The following is a 17,336-nucleotide window of genomic DNA, read 5'->3' as shown; positions in this document are numbered from 1 at the left end:
GTTGGGCGGAGCTAATACAAGCCAATTGCAAATATGTGCAGGGTCATACTATCTACGATCCTACCAAAATTTGAGAAGATTAGCCAAATTTTGACACATCCACAGCTAATTTATTAAACAAACGAATTAGGGGGCGCTGTAGAGTCTGCTAGCTATACATGAAAAAATTGTCAAAATATTTGTAAAGTGTTTTTAGGTCTTATGCAATCTGTCAATTTTCAAGAGGTTTTGAGCATTCCCGTAATGTCAAATATGCATTGAAACCTAGGTGGCGCTATAGAGCCAATGAAATACGTATACAAGAAATTTTTATTTCAGATGAAAGTACTGCTTAATTCAAGCAGGCCTGTAAATTTTCGAGAGTTTTCAACCTTTTTAACCTCCTCAAACACCTACTAACACCAGAATGTATTCACTTCCTGTTTTAATGGGGCATCTCAAGCAGTTCAACTGTCCGCCATTTCGTCCTCGTTTAAGATATCGACTATTCCTTCGCAATTTATCATCACGGATAGTAGTAGTTTTTTGCTGACAAATATCAAGAGTATTCAACAAATTCCCTAGGAGGAGTTCGACAAAGTATGCAAAAAATGTGTGTAAAATGCACATATTTCAAAATGGCTGACTTCCTGTTGGGCGGAGTCAATCATTCCAATACTAAAAACGTGTCTTATGATGTCTCTTGTGTTTTTACCAAGTTTCATGATTTTTCAATCATCTGTTTTATGACCGTGTGATGGTTTCACTTTGGTCTAGTGTTGCGTCTCCATTAAATTAATTGTCCGCCATTACGTCATCGTTTCAGCTATCGACTATTCCTTCGCAATTTATCACCATGTATGTCTGGAACCTATCCACACCAAATTTAGAGGTAATATGACAAAGACTCTAGGAGGAGTTTGAATGAGTTCGTGAAAAATGTGTAAAAATTCCACAAATTTCAAAATGGCCGACTTCCTGTTGGGCAGAGCTAGTACAAGCCAATGGGTAATATGTGCGGGATGATAATTTCTATGTTGTTGCCAAAAATCGAGAATATTGGAGAAATTTTGAGACAGCTACAGCTAATTTAATGGCCTAAACAAAATAGGGGGCGCTGTAGAGTCCTCTAGCTACACATGAGAAAAACGACAAAATATTCCTAAATCATTTCAAAGACTTATTGAATCTGCCAATTATCAAGAGGCTGAGAGCTTTTCATAAATATGATATAAAATAGGTGGCGCTAGAGAGCTGATGAAAGACGAATTTACGAAATTCCAACTTACGGTCAAAGTATGGCCTAAGCCAAATAGCTCTGTAAAATTTTAGGAGTTTTCAAACATCCTAACCCCTCCGAAACCCAGCGGGAAACTTTTTATTTTGCAACTTCCTGTCAAAATGGCCGACTTCCTGTTGGGCGGAGTCAAATAAAACCTAGTGATTCTTGTTGTTTATGAGGAGGTCAATGAGCGTACCAAAGTTGGTGCACGTTGGACAAACTTCATCCCGGCCACTGCCGACGTTTGGGGGCGCTATAGAGCTCCTGAACAACGCCAAAGTCCAGCCTCTATGGAACTTTAAAATTTTCGCCGAGCTTGAGGTCTGTGCCAAAATGTGTGAGTTTTCGAGTATCGGAAATGCCTCAAAAATGGACGCAAAGAGGCAGAATAATAATAACGAGTTGTCCCCCTGTCACAGGGGGACGTAGGGCCCTCGCACAACAGCGCAAATCGTACCGGGCCAAACCGAGAAACCGGTGAAAGTAATTTTGAGGTCTTATTGAGTGTGCCAATTTTCAAGAGTTTTCTATCCTGTTAAACATGTGAAATATCCATTTAAAATACAGGTGGTGCTATAGCGCTGTTAAAACACATATATTTGAAATTCTAATTCTAGATGAAACAACAGCCTCAGATAAGCAGGCCGGTCAAAGTTTGTGAGCTTTTCTCTCTTATAACGTCCTCAAAACTCCTAGCATTACCTATGTGTCAACCTCCAGTTTTGATGTGGCATCTCAAACATTCAACCGTCCGCCAATCCCTCCTCGTTTAAGATATCGACTATTTCTTCGCAATTTATCATCAGATATGTTCAATGTTTATTTTTACAAAATACCAAGAGAATTCAACAAAATTTCTTGGAGTAGTTTGACAACATACGCAAAAAATGTATGTAAAATTCAGATATTTCAAAATGGCCGACTTCCTGTTGGGCGGAGTCAGTCCTACCAATACTGAAAACGTGTCTAATGATGTCTCTTGTGTTTTTGCCAAGTTTCATGAATTTTTAATCATCTGTGTTCTGACCGTGTCATGGTTTCACTTTGGTTTAGTGTTGCGTCTCTAGTCAATCAATTGCTCGCTATTACGTCACCGTTTTAGCGATCAACTTTTCCTTTGGCAATTTTCATCAACTGTGTCTGATGTTCATTCTCAGATAATTTAGAGGTAATCTGACAAAGACTTTAGGAGCAGTTTAAATTAGTTTGTGAAAAATTTGTAAAAATATTACAAATTCCAATATGGCCGACTTCCTGTTGGGCGGAGCTAATACAAGCCAATTGCAAATATGTGCAGGGTCATACTATCTACGATCCTACCAAAATTTGAGAAGATTAGACAAATTTTGACACATCCACAGCTAATTTATTAAACAAACGAATTAGGGGGCGCTGTAGAGTCTGCTAGCTATACATGAAAAATTTGTCAAAATATTTGTAAAGTGTTTTTAGGTCTTATGCAATCTGTCAATTTTCAAGAGGTTTTGAGCATTCCCGTAATGTCAAATATGCATTGAAACCTAGGAGGCGCTATAGAGCCAATGAAATACGCATACAAGAAATTTTAATTTCAGATGAAAGTACTGCTTAATTCAAGCAGGCCTGTAAATTTTCGAGAGTTTTCAACCTTTTTAACCTCCTCAAACACCTACTAACACCAGAATGTATTCACTTCCTGTTTTAACGGGGCATCTCAAGCAGTTCAACTGTCCGCCATTTCGTCCCCGTTTAAGATATCGACTATTCCTTCGCAATTTATCATCACGGATGGTAGTAGTTTTTTGCTGACAAATATCAAGAGTATTCAACAAATTCCCTAGGAGGAGTTCGACAAAGTATGCAAAAAATGTGTGTAAAATGCACATATTTCAAAATGGCCGACTTCCTGTTGGGCGGAGTCAATCATTCCAATACTAAAAACGTGTCTTATGATGTCTCTTGTGTTTTTACAAAGTTTCATGATTTTTCAATCATCCGTGTTCTGACCGTGTCATGGTTTCACTTTGGTCTAGTGTTGCGTCTACATTAAATTAATTGTCCGCCATTACGTCATCGTTTCAGCTATCGACTATTCCTTCGCAATTTATCACCATGTATGTCTGGAGCCTATCCATACCAAATTTAGAGGTAATATGACAAAGACTCTAGGAGGAGTTTGAATGAGTTCGTGAAAAATGTGTAAAAATTCCACAAATTTCAAAATGGCCGACTTCCTGTTGGGCAGAGCTAGTACAAGCCAATGGGTAATATGTGCGGGATGATAGTTTCTATGTTGTTGCCAAAAATCGAGAATATTGGAGAAATTTTGAGACAGCTACAGCTAATTTAATGGCCTAAACAAAATAGGGGGCGCTGTAGAGTCCTCTAGCTACACATGAGAAAAACGACAAAATATTCCTAAATCATTTCAAAGACTTATTGAATCTGCCAATTATCAAGAGGCTGAGAGCTTTTCATAAATATGATATAAAATAGGTGGCGCTAGAGAGCTGATGAAAGACGAATTTACGAAATTCCAACTTACGGTCAAAGTATGGCCTAAGCCAAATAGCTCTGTAAAATTTTAGGAGTTTTCAAACATCCTAACCCCTCCGAAACCCAGCGGGAAACTTTTTATTTTGCAACTTCCTGTCAAAATGGCCGACTTCCTGTTGGGCGGAGTCAAATAAAACCTAGTGATTCTTGTTGTTTATGAGGAGGTCAATGAGCGTACCAAAGTTGGTGCACGTTGGACAAACTTCATCCCGGCCACTGCCGACGTTTGGGGGCGCTATAGAGCTCCTGAACAACGCCAAAGTCCAGCCACTATGGAACTTTAAAATTTTCGCCGAGCTTGAGGTCTGTGCCAAAATGCGTGAGTTTTCGAGTATCGGAAATGCCTCAAAAATGGACGCAAAGAGGCAGAATAATAATAATAATAATAAACGGACCAAAAACAATAGGGCTTTGCACCTCCGGTGCAGGCTTCGCCTGCGCCTTCGGTGCTCGGGCCCTAATAACGAGTTGTCCCCCTGTCACAGGGGGACGTAGGGCCCTCGCACAACAGCGCAAATCGTACTGGGCCAAACCGAGAAACCGGTGAAAGTAATTTTGAGGTCTTATTAAGTGTGGTAATTTTCAAGAGTTTTCTATCCTGCCAAAAATGTGAAATACCCATTTAAAATACAGGTGGCGCTTGAAATTCTAATTCTAGATCAAACAACAGCCTCAGATAAGCAGGCCGGTCAAAGTTTGTGAGCTTTTCTCTCTTATAACGTCCTCAAAACTCCTAGCATTACCTATGTGTCAACCTCCAGTTTTGATGTGGCATCTCAAACATTAAACCGTCCGCCATTCCCTCCTCGTTTAAGATATCGACTATTTCTTCACAATTTATCATCAGATATGTTCAATGTTTATATTTACCAAATACCAAGAGAATTCAACAAAATTTCTAGGAGTAGTTTGACAACATACGCAAAAAATGTATGCAAAATTCAGATATTTCAAAATGGCCGACTTCCTGTTGGGCGGAGTCAGTCCTACCAATACTGAAAACGTGTCTAATGATGTCTCTTGTGTTTTTGCCAAGTTTCATGAATTTTTAATCATCTGTGTTCTGACTGTGTCATGGTTTCACTTTGGTTTAGTGTTGCGTCTCTATTCAATCAATTGCTCGCCATTACGTCACCGTTTTAGAGATCAACTATTCCTTTGGCAATTTTCATCAACTGTGTCTGATATTCATTCTCAGCTAATTTAGAGGTAATCTGACAAAGACTTTAGGAGCAGTTTAAATCAGTTTGTGAAAAAAAGTGTAAAAAAATTACAAAATCCAATATGGCCGACTTCCTGTTGGGCGGAGCTAATACAAACCAATTGCAAATATGTGCAGAGTCATAGTATCTACGCTCCTACCAAAATTTGAGAAGATTAGACAAATTGTGACACATCCACAGCTAATTTATTAAACGAATGAATTAGGGGGCGCTATAGAGTCCGCTAGCTACACATGAAAAAATTATCACAATATTTGTAAAGTGTTTTTAGATCTTATGGAATCTGACAATTTTCAAGAGTTTTTGAGCATTTCCGTAATGTCAAATATGCATTGAAACCTAGGTGGCGCTATAGAGCCAATGAAATATGTATATATGAAATTTCAATCAAAAGATCAAAGTACTGCTTAAATCAAGCAGGCCTGTAAAGTTTCGAGAGTTTTCAACCTGTTTAACCTCCTCAAACACCTACCAACACCAGAATGTATTTACTTCCTATTTTAATGGAGTATCTCCATCAATTCAACTGTCCGCCATTTCGTCCTCGTTTAAGGTATCGACTATTCCTTCGCAATTTATCATCACGGATGGTTGTAGTTTATTGCTGACAAATATCAAGAGTATTCAACAAATTCCCTAGGAGGAGTTCGACAAAGTATGCAAAAAATGTGTGTAAAATGCACGTTTTTCAAAATGGCCGACTTCTTGTTGGGCGGAGTCAATCATATCAACACTAAAAATGTGTGTAATGATGTCTTTTATGTTTTTGCCAAGTTTCATGAATTTCCAAGCAGCTGTATTCTGACCATGCTAATGTTTCTATTTGGTTTAGTGTTGTGTCTCCATTAAATCAATTGCCCGCCATTACGTCATCGTTTCAGCTATCGATTATTCCTTCGCAATTTAGCACCATGTATGTCTGGAGACTATCCACAGACCATTTAGTTGTAATCTGACAAAGACTCTAGGAGGAGTTCGAATGAGTATGTGAAAAATGTTTAAAAATTTAACATTTTTCAAAATGGCCGACTTCCTGTTGGGCGGAGCTAATACATGCCAATGGGTATTATGTGTGGCATCGTAATATCTATGTTTCTACCAAAAATTTTTAACATTGGGGAAAATTTGAGACAGCTACCGCTAATTTATTAGCCTAAACCAAATAGGGGGCGCTGTAGAGTCATTTAGCACCACATTAGAAAAATGATTACATTTCTCGAAATCATTTAAAGGCATTATTGGGTCTGCTAATTTAGAAGAGGCTAAGAGCTTTCTATAAATGTCATATAAAATAGGTGGCGCTAGAGAGCTGATAAATTATGAATATGAAAAATTCCAATTTTACATCAAAGTACAGCCTATGCGCAATAGGCCTGTGAAATTTTATGAGTTTTCGAACATAGTAACCCACCCAAAACACCACGGGAAACTTTTTATTTTGCGACTTCCTGCCAAAATGGCCGACTTCCTGTTAGGCGGAGTCAAATAAATCCAAGTGATTCTTGATCGGTATAATGAGGTCAATGAGCGTACCAAAGTTGGTGCACATTGGACAAACTTTATCCCGGCCACTGGCAACGTTTGGGGGCGCTATAGAGCTCCTGAACCACGCCCAAACCCATGAACCATGGAATTTCAAATTTTTCACGGGTTTTGATGTCTGTTCCAAAATGCATGAGTTTTCGAGTATCGGAAAGGCCTCAAAAATGGGCGCGAAGTTTGTAAATAAAAATAATAATAATAATAATAACGAGTTGTCCCCCTGTCACAGGGGGACGTAGGGCCCTCGCATAACAGCGCAAATCGTACCGGGCCAGACCGAGAAACCGGTGCAAGTAATTTTAGGGGCTTATTAAGTGTGGCAATTTTCAACAGTTTTCTATCCTGTCAAATATTCATTTAAAATATAGGTGGCGGTATAGAGCTGTGAAAGCACATGTATTTTAAATTTTAATCCTACATCAAAGAACAGCCTCAGATAAGCAGGCCGGTCAAAGTTTGTGAGCTTTTCTCTGTTATAACTTCCTCAAAACACCTAGCATTACCTAGGTGTCAACCACCTGTTTTGATGTGTCATCTCAAAAATTCAACCGTCCGCCATTTCCTCCTCGTTTGAGATATCGATTATTCCTTCACAATTTATCATCAGATATGTTCAATGTTTATTTTTACCAAATACCAAGAGAATTCATTAAATTTTCTAGGAGTAGTTTGACAACATACGCAAAGAATGTGTGTAAAATGCAGATGTTTCAAAATGGCCGACTTCCTGTTGGGCGGAGTCAGTCCTACAAATACTGAAAACGTGTCTAATGATGTCTCTTGTGTTTTTGCCAAGTTTCATGAATTTTCAATCATCTGTGTTCGGACCGTGTCATTGTTTCACTTTGGTTTAGTGTTGCGTCTCTAGTGAATCAAATGCTCGCCATTACATCACCGTTTTAGCGATCAACTAATCCTTTGGCAATTTTCATCAAACATGTCTGATGTTCATGCACAGCTAATTAAAAGGTAATCTACCTAAGACTTAAGAAGCAGCTTAAATGAGTTTGTGAAAAATATGTTAAAATTTCACAAATTCCAATATGGCCGACTTCCTGTTGGGCGGAGCTAATACAAGCCAATTGCAAATATGTGCAGTGTTACAGTATCTACATACCTACCAAAATTGGAGAAGATTAGATCAATTTTGACACATCCAGAGCTAATTTATTAACTGAACAAATTAGGGGGCGCTGTAGAGTCCGCTAGCTACATATGAAAAATATTTCACAATATTTGTAAAGTGTTTTTAGGTCCTACGCAATCTGACAATTTTCAAGAGTTTTTGAGCATTCCCGTAATGTCACATATTCATTGCAACCTAGGTGGCGCTATAGAGCCAATGAAATGCGTATATATGAAATTTCAATTTCAGACCAAAGAACCACGTAAATCAAGCAGGCCTTTAAAGTTTTGTGAGTTTTCATACTTTTTAACCTCCTCAAACACCTACCAACACCAGAATGTATTCACTTCCTGTTTTAATGGGGTATCTCCAGCAACTCAACTCTCCGCCATTTCGTCCTCGTTTAAGATATCGACTATTCCTTCGCAATTTATCATCAGGTCTGTTAGTACTTTATTGCTGACAAATATCAAGAGTATTCAACGAATTCCCTAGGAGGAGTTTGACAAAGTATGCAAAAAATGTGTGTAAAATGCACTTTTTTCAACATGGCCGACTTCCTGTTGGGCGGAGTCAGTCTTACCAATACTAAAAACGTGTCTTATGATGTCTCTTGTGTTTTTGCCAAGTTTCATGAATTTTCAATCATGTGTGTTCTGACCGTGTCATGGTTTCACTTTGGTCTAGTGTTGCGTCTCCATTAAATTAATTGCCTGCCATTACGTCATCGTTTCAGCTATCGACTATTCCTTCGCAATTTATCACCATGTATGTCTGGAGACTATCCACTGACAATTTAGAGGTAATCTGACAAAGACTCTAGGAGGAGTTCGAATGAGTTTGTGAAAAATATGTAAAAATTCCACAAATTCCAAAATGGCCGACTTCCTGTTGGGCGGAGCTAATGCATTCCGATTGCTAATATGTGCAGAATCATATTGTCTATGTTTCTGTCAAAAATCGAGAATATCTGAGAATTCTTGAGAAGGCCACGGCTAATTTATTAGCCGAACCAAATAGGGGGCGCTGTAGAGTCATCTAGCTACACACGACAAAAATGACAATATATATCTAAGTCACTTCGAGGCCTTATTGAATCAGCCAATTATCAAGAGGCTGAGCGCTTTCCAAAAATGTCATATGAAATAGGTGGCGCTAGAGAGCTGATGAAACACGAATATACAAAATTTTAATTTACGGTGAAAGTTTGGCCTAAGCCAAATAGCTCTGTAAAATTTTAGGAGTTTTCAAACATCCTAACCACTCCGAAACCCAGCGGGAAACTTTTTATTTTGCAACTTCCTGTCAAAATGACCGACTTCCTGTTGGGCGGAGTCAAATAAAACCTAGTGATTCTTGTTGTTTATGAAGAGGTCAATGAGTGTACCAAAGTTGGTGCACATTGGACAAACTTCATCCCGGCCAATGCCGACGTTTGGGGGCGCTATGGAGCTCCTGAACCACGCCCATGTCAATGCTCTATGGAACTTTTACATTTTCACCAAGTTTGAGGCCTGTGCCAAAATGCGTGAGTTTTCCCATATCAGAAATGCCTCAAAAATGAGCGAAAGTGTCAAGAAGCGTAATAATAATAATAATAATAATAATAATAACGAGTTGTCCCCCTGTCACAGGGGGACGTAGGGCCCTCGCACAACAGCGCAAATCGTACCGGGCCAAACCGAGAAACCGGTAAAAGTAATTTTAAGGTCTTATTGAGTGTGCCAATTTTCAAGAGTTTTCTATCCTGTGAAATATCCATTTAAAATACAGGTAGCGCTATAGCGCTGTTAAAATACATGTATTTGAAATTCTAATTCTACATCAAACAACAGCCTCAGATAAGCAGGCCGGTCAAATTTTGTGAGTTTTTCTCCGTTATAACCTCCTCAAAACACCTGGCATTACCTAGGTTTTGACCTCCTGTTTTGATGTGGCATCTCACAAATTCAACCATCTGCCATTTCGTCCTCGTTTGAGATATCGACTATTCCTTCACAATTTATCATCAGATATGTTTAATGTTTATTTTTACCAAATACCAAGAGAATTCAAGAAAATTTCTAGGAGTAGTTTGACAATATACACAACAAATGTATGTAAAATTCAGATTTTTCAAAATGGCCGACTTCCTGTTGGGCGGAGTCAGTCCTACCAATACTGAAAACGTGTCTAATGATGTCTCTTGTGTTTTTGCCAAGTTTCATGAATTTTTAATCATCTGTGTTCTGACTGTGTCATGGTTTCACTTTGGTTTAGTGTTGCGTCTCTAGTCAATCAATTGCCCGCCATTACGTCACCGTTTTAGCGATCAATTATTCCTTTGGCAATTTTCATCAACTGTGTCTGATGTTCATTCTCAGCTAATTTAGAGGTAATCTGACAAAGACTTTAGGAGCAGTTTAAATTAGTTTGTTAAAAATTTGTAAAAATTACACAAATTTCAAAATGGACGACTTCCTGTTGGGAGGAGCTAATACAAACCAATTGCAAATATGTGCAAAGTCATAGCATCTACGCTCCTACCAAAATTTGAGAAGATTAGACAAATTTTGACACATCCAAAGCTAATTTATTAACCGTACGAATTAGGGGGCGCTGTAGAGTCCGCTAGCTACACATGAAAAAATTATCACAATATTTGTAAAGTGTTTTTTAGATCTTATGGAATCTGACAGTTTTCAAGAGTTTTTGAGCATTTCCGTAATGTCAAATATGCATTGAAACCTAGGTGGCGCTATAGAGCCAATGAAATATGTATATATGAAATTTCAATTTTTAATCAAAGTACTGCTTAAATCAAGCAGGCCTGAAAAGTTTCGTGAGTGTTCAACCTGTTTAACCTCCTCAAACACCTACTAACACCAGAATGTATTTACTTCCTATTTTAATGGGGTATCTCAAGCAATTCAACTGTCCGCCATTTCGTCCTCGTTTAAGATATCGACTATTCCTTCGCAATTTATCATCAAGGATGGTGGTAGTTTATTGTTGACAAATATCAAGAGTATTCAACAAATTCCCTAGGAGGAGTTCGACAAAGTATGCAAAAAATGTGTGTAAAATGCACGTTTTTCAAAATGGCCGACTTCCTGTTGGGCGGAGTCAATCATATCAACACTGAAAACGTGTGTAATGATGTCTTTTATATTTTTGCCAAGTTTCATGAATTTCCAAGCAGCTGTATTCTGACCATGCTAATGTTTCTATTTGGTTTAGTGTTGTGTCTCCATTAAATCAATTGCCCGCCATTACGTCATCGTTTCAGCTATCGACTATTCCTTCGCAATTTAGCACCACGTATGTCTGGAGACTATCCACAGACAATTTAGTTGTAATCTGACAAAGACTCTAGGAGGAGTTCGAATGAGTTCGTGAAAAATGTGTAAAAATTTAACATTTTTCAAAATGGCCGACTTCCTGTTGGGCGGAGCTAATACATGCCAATGGGTATTATGTGTGGCATCGTAATATCTATTTTTCTACCAAAAATCTTGAACATTGGGGAAAATTTGAGACAGCTACCGCTAATTTATTAGCCTAAACCAAATAGGGGGCGCTGTAGAGTCATTTAGCTCCACATTAGAAAAACGATTACATTTCTCGAAATCATTTAAAGGCTTTATTGGGTCTGCTTATTTAGAAGAGGCTAAGAGCTTTCTATAAATGTCATATAAAATAGGTGGCGCTAGAGAGCTGATAAATTATGAATATGAAAAATTCCAATTTTACATCAAAGTACAGCCTATGCCCAATATGCCTGTGAAATTTTATGAGTTTTCGAACATCGTAACCCACCCAAAACACCACGGGAAACTTTTTATTTTGCGACTTCCTGCCAAAATGGCCGACTTCCTGTTAGGCGGAGTCAAATGAATCCAAGTGATTCTTGATCGGTATAATGAGGTCAATGAGCGTACCAAAGTTGGTGCACATTGGACAAACTTTATCCCGGCCACTAGCAACGTTTGGGGGCGCTATAGAGCTCCTGATCAACGCCCAAGCCCAGGAACTGTGAAATTTCACATTTTTCACCGGCTTTGATGTCTGTGCCAAAATTCAAGAGTTTTCGAGTATCAGAAAGGCCTCAAAAATGGGCGCGAAGTTTAAAAATAAAAATAATAATAATAATAATAACGAGTTGTCCCCCTGTCACAGGGGGACGTAGTGCCCTCGCACAACAGCGCAAATCGTACCGGGCCAAACCGAGAAACCGGTAAAAGTAATTTTGAGGTCTTATTGAGTGTGCCAATTTTCAAGAGTTTTCTATCCTGTTAAACATGTGAAATATCCATTTAAAATACAGGTGGCGCTATGGCGCTGTTAAAATACATGTATTTGAAATTCTAATTCTACATCAAACAACAGCCTTAGATAAGCAGGCTGGTCAAATTTTGTGAGTTTTTCTCCGTTATAACCTCCTCAAAACACCTGGCATTACCTAGGTTTTCACCTCCTGTTTTGATGTGGGATCTCAAAAATTCAACCATCTGCCATTTCGTCCTCGTTTGAGATATCGACTATTCCTTCACAATTTATCATCAGATATGTTCAATGTTTATTTTTACCAAATACCAAGAGAATTCATCAAATTTGCTAGGAGTAGTTTGACAATGTACACAAAAAATGTGTGTAAAATGCAGATATTTCAAAATGGCCGACTTCCTGTTGGGCGGAGTCAGTCCTACCAATGCTGAAAATGTGTGTAATGATGTCTTTTGTGTTTTTGCCAAGTTTCATGAATTTTCAATATTCTGTTTTCTGACCATGTCATGGTTTCACTTTGGTTTAGTGTTGCGTCTCTAGTGACTCAATTGCTCGCCATTGGGTGACCGTTTTACCGATCAACTAATCCTTTGGCAATTATCATCAAATATGTCTGTTGTTCATTTACAGCGAAATAAGAGGTAATCTGACAAAGACTTTAGGAGCAGTTTAAATTAGTTTGTGAAAAATTTGTAAAAATATTACAAATTCCAATATGGCCGACTTCCTGTTGGGCGGAGCTAATACAAGCCAATTGCAAATATGTGCAGGGTCATACTATCTACGATCCTACCAAAATTTGAGAAGATTAGACAAATTTTGACACATCCACAGCTAATTTATTAAACAAACGAATTAGGGGGCGCTGTAGAGTCTGCTAGCTATACATGAAAAAATTGTCAAAATATTTGTAAAGTGTTTTTAGGTCTTATGCAATCTGTCAATTTTCAAGAGGTTTTGAGCATTCCCGTAATGTCAAATATGCATTGAAACCTAGGTGGCGCTATAGAGCCAATGAAATACGTATACAAGAAATTTTAATTTCAGATGAAAGTACTGCTTAATTCAAGCAGGCCTGTAAATTTTCGAGAGTTTTCAACCTTTTTAACCTCCTCAAACACCTACTAACACCAGAATGTATTCACTTCCTGTTTTAATGGGGCATCTCAAGCAGTTCAACTGTCCGCCATTTCGTCCTCGTTTAAGATATCGACTATTCCTTCGCAATTTATCATCACGGATGGTAGTAGTTTATTGCTGACAAATATCAAGAGTATTCAACAAATTCCCTAGGAGGAGTTCGACAAAGTATGCAAAAAATGTGTGTAAAATGCACATATTTCAAAATGGCCGACTTCCTGTTGGGCGGAGTCAATCATTCCAATACTAAAAACGTGTCTTATGATGTCTCTTGTGTTTTTACCAAGTTTCATGATTTTTCAATCATCTGTTTTATGACCGTGTCATGGTTTCACTTTGGTCTAGTGTTGCGTCTCCATTAAATTAATTGTCCGCCATTACGTCATTGTTTCAGCTATCGACTATTCCTTCGCAAATTATCACCATGTATGTCTGGAGCCTATCCACACCAAATTTAGAGGTAATATGACAAAGACTCTAGTAGGAGTTTGAATGAGTTCGTGAAAAATGTGTAAAAATTCCACAAATTTCAAAATGGCCGACTTCCTGTTGGGCAGAGCTAGTACAAGCCAATGGGTAATATGTGCGGGATGATAGTTTCTATGTTGTTGCCAAAAATCGAGAATATTGGAGAAATTTTGAGACAGCTACAGCTAATTTAATGGCCTAAACAAAATAGGGGGCGCTGTAGAGTCCTCTAGCTACACATGAGAAAAATGACAAAATATTCCTAAATCATTTCAAAGACTTATTGAATCTGCCAATTATCAAGAGGCTGAGAGCTTTTCATAAATATGATATAAATTAGGTGGCGCTAGAGAGCTGATGAAAGACGAATTTACGAAATTCCAACTTACGGTCAAAGTATGGCCTAAGCCAAATAGCTCTGTAAAATTTTAGGAGTTTTCAAACATCCTAACCCCTCCGAAACCCAGCGGGAAACTTTTTATTTTGCAACTTCCTGTCAAAATGGCCGACTTCCTGTTGGGCGGAGTCAAATAAAACCTAGTGATTCTTGTTGTTTATAAGGAGGTCAATGAGCGTACCAAAGTTGGTGCACGTTGGACAAACTTCATCCCGGCCACTGCCGACGTCTGGGGGCGCTATAGAGCTCCTGAACAACGCCAAAGTCCAGCCTCTATGCAACTTTAAAATTTTCGCCGAGCTTGAGGTCTGTGCCAAAATGCGTGAGTTTTCGAGTATCGGAAATGCCTCAAAAATGGACGCAAAGAGGCAGAATAATAATAATAATAATAATAATAACGAGTTGTCCCCCTGTCACAGGGGGACGTAGGGCCCTCGCACAACAGCGCAAATCGTACCGGGCCAAACCGAGAAACCGGTAAAAGGAATTTTGAGGTCTTATTGAGTGTGCCAATTTTCAAGAGTTTTCTATCCTGTTAAACATGTGAAATATCCATTTAAAATACAGGTGGCGCTATGGCGCTGTTAAAATACATGTATTTGAAATTCTAATTCTGCATCAAACAACAGCCTTAGATAAGCAGGCTGGTCAAATTTTGTGAGTTTTTCTCCGTTATAACCTCCTCAAAACACCTGGCATTACCTAGGTTTTCACCTCCTGTTTTGATGTAGGATCTCAAAAATTCAACCATCTGCCATTTCGTCCTCGTTTGAGATATCGACTATTCCTTCACAATTTATCATCAGATATGTTAAATGTTTATTTTTACCAAATACCAAGAGAATTCATCAAATTTGCTAGGAGTAGTTTGACAATGTACACAAAAAATGTGTGTAAAATGCAGATATTTCAAAATGGCCGACTTCCTGTTGGGCGGAGTCAGTCCTACCAATGCTGAAAATGTGTGTAATGATGTCTTTTGTGTTTTTGCCAAGTTTCATCAATTTTCAATAATCTGTTTTCTGACCGTGTCATGGTTTCACTTTGGTTTAGTGTTGCGTCTCTAGTGACTCAATTGCTCGCCATTGGGTCACCGTTTTACCGATCAACTAATCCTTTGGCAGTTGTCATCAAATATGTCTGTTGTTCATTTACAGCGAAATAAGAGGTAATCTGACAAAGACTTTAGGAGCAGTTTAAATTAGTTTGTGAAAAATTTGTAAAAATATTACAAATTCCAATATGGCCGACTTCCTGTTGGGCGGAGCTAATACAAGCCAATTGCAAATATGTGCAGGGTCATACTATCTACGATCCTACCAAAATTTGAGAAGATTAGACAAATTTTGACACATCCACAGCTAATTTATTAAACAAACGAATTAGGGGGCACTGTAGAGTCTGCTAGCTATACATGAAAAAATTGTCAAAATATTTGTAAAGTGTTTTTAGGTCTTATGCAATCTGTCAATTTTCAAGAGGTTTTGAGCATTCCCATAATGTCAAATATGCATTGAAACCTAGGTGGCGCTATAGAGCCAATGAAATGCGTATACAAGAAATTTTAATTTCAGATGAAAGTACTGCTTAATTCAAGCAGGCCTGTAAATTTTCGAGTTTTCAACCTTTTTAACCTCCTCAAACACCTACCAGCACCAGAATGTATTCACTTCCTATTTTAATGGGGCATCTCAAGCAGTTCAACTGTCCGCCATTTCGTCCTCGTTTAAGATATCGACTATTCCTTCGCAATTTATCATCACGGATTGAAGTAGTTTTTTGCTGACAAATATCAAGAGTATTCAACAAATTCCCTAGGAGGAGTTCGACAAAGTATGCAAAAAATGTGTGTAAAATGCACTTATTTCAAAATGGCCGACTTCCTGTTGGGCGGAGTCAATCATTCCAATACTAAAAACGTGTCTTATGATGTCTCTTGTGTTTTTGCCAAGTTTCATGAATTTTTAATCATCTGTGTTCTGACTGTGTCATGGTTTCACTTTGGTTTAGTGTTGCGTCTCTAGTCAATCAATTGCTCGCCATTACGTCACCGTTTTAGCGATCAACTATTCCTTTGGCAATTTTCATCAACTGTGTCTGATGTTCATTCTCAGCTAATTTAGAGGTAATCTGACAAAGACTTTAGGAGCAGTTTAAATGAGTTTGTGAAAAAAAGTGTAAAAAAAATTACAAAATCCAATATGGCCGACTTCCTGTTGGGCGGAGCTAATACAAACCAATTGCAAATATGTGCAGAGTCATAGTATCTACGCTCCTACCAAAATTTGAGAAGATTAGACAAATTGTGACACATCCACAGCTAATTTATTAAACGAATGAATTAGGGGGCGCTATAGACTCCGCTAGCTACACATGAAAAAATTATCACAATATTTGTAAATTGTTTTTAGATCTTATGGAATCTGACAGTTTTCAAGAGTTTTTGAGCATTTCCGTAATGTCAAATATGCATTGAAACCTAGGTGGCGCTATAGAGCCAATGAAATATGTATATATGAAATTTCAATTTTTAATCAAAGGACCGCTTAAATCAAGCAGGCCTGTAAAGTTTCGTGAGTGTTCAACCTGTTTAACCTCCTCAAACACCTACCAACACCAGAATGTATTTACTTCCTATTTTAATGGGGTATCTCAAGCAATTCAACTGTCCGCCATTTCGTCCTCGTTTAAGATATCGACTATTCCTTCGCAATTTATCATCACAGATGGTAGTAGTTTATTGCTGACAAATATCAAGAGTATTCAACAAATTCCCTAGGAGGAGTTCGACAAAGTATGCAAAAAATGTGTGTAAAATGCACAATTATCAAAATGGCCGACTTCCTGTTGGGCGGAGTCAATCATATCAACACTGAAAATGTGTGTAATAATGTCTTTTATGTTTTTGCCAAGTTTCATGAATTTCCAAGCAGCTGTATTCTGACCATGCTAATGTTTCTATTTGGTTTAGTGTTGTGTCTCCATTAAATCAATTGCCCGCCATTACGTCATCGTTTCAGCTATCGACTATTCCTTCGCAATTTAGCACCACCTATGTCTGGAGACTATCCACAGACCATTTAGTTGTAATCTGACAAAGACTCTAGGAGGAGTTCGAATGAGTATGTGAAAAATGTTTAAAAATTTAATATTTTTCAAAATGGCCGACTTCCTGTTGGGCGGAGCTAATACATGTCAATGGGTATTATGTGTGGCATCGTAATATCTATTTTTCTACCAAAAATCTTGAACATTGGGGAAAATTTGAGACAGCTACCGCTAATTTATTAGCCTAAACCAAATAGGGGGCGCTGTAGAGTCATTTAGCACCACATTAGAAAAATGATTACATTTCTCGAAATCATTTAAAGGCATTAT

At 38.1% G+C, this 17,336-nt stretch overlaps 1 protein-coding gene and 1 long non-coding RNA gene across 6 annotated transcripts in view; one reads left to right on the top strand and one right to left on the bottom strand.

The window, feature by feature from the left end:
• Window positions 1-17,336, top strand: part of fto (FTO alpha-ketoglutarate dependent dioxygenase) — a 284,644-nt gene that overhangs the window by 251,326 nt on the left and 15,982 nt on the right. The window lies entirely within an intron of this gene.
• On the bottom strand, window positions 2,057-16,309 carry LOC125787338 (uncharacterized). Of its 3 annotated transcripts, none has more exons than XR_007429258.1 (2): window positions 15,479-16,309; window positions 2,057-2,781 (listed from the first exon to the last, which is right to left on the bottom strand). It is a non-coding gene; the product is annotated as an uncharacterized LOC125787338 (long non-coding RNA). The 3 variants fall into 3 exon arrangements; XR_007429257.1 differs by lacking the exon at window positions 15,479-16,309 and adding an exon at window positions 10,415-11,143; XR_007429256.1 differs by lacking the exon at window positions 15,479-16,309 and adding an exon at window positions 5,359-5,587.

Source organism: Astyanax mexicanus, chromosome 23 (assembly GCF_023375975.1).
Source record: "Astyanax mexicanus isolate ESR-SI-001 chromosome 23, AstMex3_surface, whole genome shotgun sequence".
Taxonomy (NCBI): domain Eukaryota; kingdom Metazoa; phylum Chordata; class Actinopteri; order Characiformes; family Acestrorhamphidae; genus Astyanax; species Astyanax mexicanus.
The sequence above is the reverse complement of the archived record's forward strand: the minus strand, read 5'-3'. Positions and strand labels throughout refer to the sequence as shown.